We start from the raw sequence: 5,620 nt of genomic DNA, 5'->3' as shown, positions 1-5,620 counted from the left end.
GATACATGAATTTCACATGTAAGTAAACGATCTAATTATCTGCCTTTTGACAAAATTTGAGTAATTCCCGTTGATCGGAAGTAGTAACTTAAGCTATTTCCGATTTCTCAAAAAACGCATGTCAGTTTATAAAGTACTAATAATATTCCGCACTATTATACTCAGATTCTATTCTATTTTTAAAAGTTTAAGTAATTAATGGATTAAAAATCATATTACTAGCTACAAATGTTGCCAGATAAATAACAGATTAATGGTATGTACAGTGTTTCAAACTTCAAGGCTTCAAACAGTGTTTCTTTCAGACTTTTTTCTCCGGTGGGATATTGTATATATAATCTCCGTTTCTTTTGGGAGATGTCTGAAATAAACTCTGGTTTCAAGTGTCTCTCTGTAGTTTCAAGTGCCCCATACCCAGAAGAAAAGGTTCTGAAAACAACCAGATTTACACTATGCATATCAAACGGTTCGTCCCAGTCTTTTTCTGGCCTATTAGAGTACACACTGACCACACACACCAAGAAAGCTGGTACATCAACTTGAGCATGGGACGATATTTTCTGAATTACTATTTGCTATTTTGGGACGGAATGGTCTAGCGGTAGAAAACTGGACTGCTAACCTGTAAGTCTCGAGTTTGAATCCGGATTCAAGCCAGTAGACCATCCCTGTGTCCACCCAACTCTGATGGGTACCTAACTCACGTTAGGGAAAGTAAAGGCGGCTGGGCATAGTGCTGACCACACTATCTCTTCATATGCCGTGGTCACATAAACAAGTGAACTCTACTTCACTTGCCCCATAGACCGTTGAGTTTGAAAAGGGAACTTTACTTTTACTTATTTGCCATTTAACTCAATAATTAATTGATTAAAATCTGCAGTACTAATGCCCATAGTCCTGGCTAATTGTGTTAATTAACCAGAACATCCATTCATCTAATTTCGTTACTACCCTACAATTTTTCGTTATTTTCTTACGCTAACAAAGATACTATCATATCCTAACTATGCTACTTCCCTAACTAAAACAATATTTCACCTTTCTATATAATTAACCAATTAAATATTTTATTTTCAATCGAAATTTAATCTTAAAAATAAAACATCTTTTACCTTTCATTGTTTCCCATTAACTTACATAATATTTAACAGGGGTTACAACTCGTAATAAATGTTCATAAGAAAATAAAAACAATGACATATCCTTTTACTTAAGCAATTTAAACATATATCAATTAAAAACTAAAAATAATAATCTATTGTTTTAGAAGACAGTATATAGATTGTATATGTTGTAACTATAATTTAAAATAACAGAATTTGATTAACATTTGAAACCATTAACTATGATTAACTTTACTAACAAAATAAGTTGTTGACGTATGATGTTTAGTGTTATGTTAATTGTACTCCATGGTAAATCATTTTATATTGTCTTTTTAATTCGCCATTCCTGGAAGATTGGAGGCTCTACATGCTAGGTTGCTAGACCAAGAACAGGTTTTATTGTAGATTATGGTTATAGATTCTATAACCATATAGAATCTAGATCTATGTTATATATAGACTAAATCTAGAATATAGATACATTTAGTTACAGTCACAACAACAAACAAAATATGGCTTCAAACAACTCACAGGTTGAAGAGGTAGAAGTTGAAGAAAATGACGCAGAATCTGAGTCTAGGGGTAAAAAAGTCGCGTAACATGATGCAGGGGCTGCTGATCTTGAAAAAGTCACAGATTACGAAGAAGAAAAGGAGATAGCTGCTCAAGATATTCAAGAATCTATGCGTGTAGTTAGTGATCGACAGAATATAGAGGCCAAAGCTAAACATGAAAAGGAGAAAGAACTGTCAAAAGTCAAGATAAATAAAGATGATGTTGATTATATTGTACAAGAAATAGAAATATCAAGAACAAGGGCATAAAGAGTTTTGAGGGAATATAAAGGAAATGTGGTTGAGGCTTTAGTTTTTTTAACTAATTGAAACATTTCTTTTTCATTTTTACATTTGGTTTGCTTAAATAAATGTTTTTAAAGTTTCAAAAAAAAAATTAATTTAATTCGCCATTCGCAAGAATGTTTTAAAATTTTAAAAATTAAAAGAAAAGCTTAATTAAAATAAGTCCCTCCCTTCCCCCCCCCCTCCCCCAACCTCATACAAGATGTTTATCTAATCTTAGAGGCCAGGTCATCAGACAGTTAATTCATCATTAACAGAATATCTGGTACATGTGTTTTTGAGCCACGATACGTTTCATGTCTCCACATTTATATTTTGGATTCGACTTGTGTGTGTTAATTCCAAACTATAACCAGGCTGGTATTATCTTCATCACCCCCACTCACACATCGTGTGTGTTGCTGTTCATCCAACCCTCACAAATGGTAGAGCAGCGGAAAACCATATAAACCATCCCCACTCACACTCTCCATTTTACACACATTCGGACGATGTTTTCCTAAAACTTCAATTTCAAATTAGAACAGGTTATGCTGCCCTATGCTCGATTTTCTAAAATGTCGTAACCATTATAAAACATATGTGATAATCATGTTTTGTTTTGTTGAAAAAGTCTCAAACCATTGAGACACTAGATAGGTTTACCTTCAATGTTTAACATTGTTGCCTCAATAGCACACAACATCGTTACCAGGGGCTAAAACATGTAAAATAATAATAAAGACACTAAAACAAAAGATAATCCTCGAATTAAAAAAAAAAAATTAACCATAATTTTAAAAAAAAATAATTATAAAACAAATAATTAACCCATATTATCCCAAGGTCTCAATTTTTAAAAAAAAAATTTGATTTGGTTTAGCTTTTGGGCACTGAATGAAGGAATGACTATGGATTTTAAAAAAAATTAATACTTTTTTAAATATCGATTTTTAAAAAAAAAAAGTCCCATAAATGGGACGCTAGCAACGAACGGCCCCATGTACATTTATTGAAAAATAAAATCATTTTTCACGAAATATGGCTAATCACGCAAAAATTAAGCTGTATACTGATTTTGTAGTGTTAGACCAATGAGTACATTGTTTAGGACAGCTAAAAATACTGATAATGATCAATTGGGTTAGCCATACCATGGTCTAAAATGCAGAAATTATGTTCAAAAGTCTAGTTTTTTTCAATCTAGCATCCATCAAAGTGAATAACACTTGGAAATAAGTAAAGCTGTGACTGGTACATCTAATTATACACACGTGATCACACATATTGTTATTATTCATCAAAATTGTAATATAATTAAATATAAATAATTGATGTTTTGGGGGGCGTACTTGAAATTTTCAGGGGTGGGGACTTAAATTTCAGGGGAAAGGGTGAACATTGGTAAAAGTATGTTTTCTATATAAATTCCATTTTGTTCTGTGGGCAGAGCCCCCCCCCCCCTCCCCCCTCCTCCGAAATGATGCCTAAAAGAAACTCTGCCCTCAGTGCATTTGCTAAAGATGATCCGGTCCAGTCCATAGATGTCATCAAGCCATCTTCTCTTTTGTCACCCTCGCTATTCCCCCCCCCCCTCACCGGCGTACATTAGGACATCAGACATCTTATTTCTAGGGCACGGATCCGTCTCTGGGGGCTTGTATTGCAGCTTGTTTTCTAACGGCTCCCAGAAGAGAATTATATACATAGATTACACTCTGAGGTAATACACGATTTCTAGCCGGTCAAACTCTAAGCACTTTTTCTTGAAATGAATAGAAATGAATAGAAAATAAGTCACATTTTAAAAGGCAATCTTTCTTCTTCATCTTCTGCTTTCTTTTTACAGTTTGTACCCGACTGGTACATACAGAATGAATAACCCTTTCAGGACCACAAGGAATGCAGGCATCATTTCAAATATCTGTGGACATATTTAGTAGTAAAATAACACGTAGATTAAAAACTTGTTAATGGTTTTCTTATATCTTAAATAGTTTTTTGAGATACAGCATGGCACATATATGTCCCAATGGTCCTCAAGGGAAAGTTATCGGAAATAGGTTGTGTTATGTGCTATATCAAAATGTTTATTCGAAAGGGGATCAAACGTGTGTTTGTTGTTCTGGTACATTTTAAACTAAGAATATCAGTGATAAGAACACATGCATGTCTTTTATGAGTGTATAATCATCTATGAATGAAGCTTTTGGAAGCACTAATGTGATGTTATGCAATATGGCAGACATCACACATATTGTCATCTCAATCTTTTCCCTTGCCCATTGTGCATAACTTCTGCGTTTTTCGTTTTTCTTCATTTGATTCATCGACTTGTGTTCAGGTTGTGAGGTTGAAATGAACTTCTTGCCTCTACAACCAGGTCTTGAAGTGGTATTTCTTTTATGTGATCCTTACATGACAGCTCTCGCTATCATTTGGCATATATTCACGCTTGGTTTTGCATTGTGGCCAGGCTTGAATTCTTGTTAAGTGTGCGTTTAAAAGCATTTTTTACTTAAAATCTATATCTTTTCATCAAATAATCAACATATGAAACATGGAGATCAGGTTCCGTGAACTAGTGGTCTTCAAATTTAGAAGTACATGGTATCCCATCACAAGTTTATTCTAAAAAAATCTACAGATGCCTTGGAATGAGTTTGAAAATGAATTACTATATTAATTTAACATAGAAAGCAAATAATAAAAAAGTTAGAAAACCGTATGAATTGTGTATGTTATGATATTAGTGTATAAATAACCGTATATTGTTTAAATTAGTAACTATTGACATTACTAACTACATTATTTGTAGATCATTGATCAATCAGATTAAAGCAATGCTCCACAAATCTCAATTAAGTAGTGGCATTTTTTTTTACTTCTCTGTTCTGCAGAAATAAAAACAAACAAAGAAAATATAATGAAAAGCTAAATTTAAATTGTTTTCTGTTTAACCTAAAATATACTTTTTTACACTGTAAAAGGTCGATCATAAATTTTGCCGAGTTACTACCCATTATAACAAGTCATGGTTTTCAAGGGATGCAACCTTCAAATATAAATAACTGTTAAATATTTATGCTTAGTGAAACACTTGAGCTATAAATGTAAATGATATTATTTTAATTATTTTTTTATTAAATATAATAGCTATTATTGAAATTTGAAATTAGTTTATTTGTTTTAAAAAGGTCATTTTTTTTTTCCATTTTGCTTTTAAATGAACGCATTAGCTATAATAAAAGCACAACTTATAGACATATGATAAATCATATAAACTATTGCTCTTTGGTAATCTCCACTAGTTTTGATAACTAATTTTAAATTTCAATTTGATTTATTTGAAGAAATATTTGTTGATAAATCAAGTTTGGACCCGACAGGCGCATAAGAGTGAATAAGAACTATTACACTTTAAGGCAGGTGTCGGCAACCTGCGGCTCGCGAGCCGCATGCGGCTCTTTTGATGTCAAGGTGCGGCTCTTAAGCTCCCTACACAAATACTAATAATTATTTTATTTTATTTTAAAACTCATAAAATTATTGATCTGCAACAGTCGGTAATGAACCAGATAATAATAAATTTGACCAATAAACACTCGCTATTCTATTAGAACTAGCCATCGGTACCCGTTTCACGTGAATTGTAGGCCTATATATTTTAAA

The 5,620-nt window shown here is 32.7% G+C and overlaps 1 pseudogene; it reads left to right on the top strand.

Moving 5' to 3' along the window:
- Window positions 1–1,607: 1,607 nt before the first annotated feature.
- LOC131936854 (huntingtin-interacting protein K-like) lies at window positions 1,608–1,993 on the top strand (annotated as a pseudogene).
- The last annotated feature ends 3,627 nt before the right edge of the window (window positions 1,994–5,620 follow it).

Source organism: Physella acuta, unplaced genomic scaffold (assembly GCF_028476545.2).
Source record: "Physella acuta isolate Inbredline_101_S28 unplaced genomic scaffold, ASM2847654v3 ptg000191l, whole genome shotgun sequence".
Classification (NCBI taxonomy): domain Eukaryota; kingdom Metazoa; phylum Mollusca; class Gastropoda; family Physidae; genus Physella; species Physella acuta.
The sequence above is the reverse complement of the archived record's forward strand: the minus strand, read 5'-3'. Positions and strand labels throughout refer to the sequence as shown.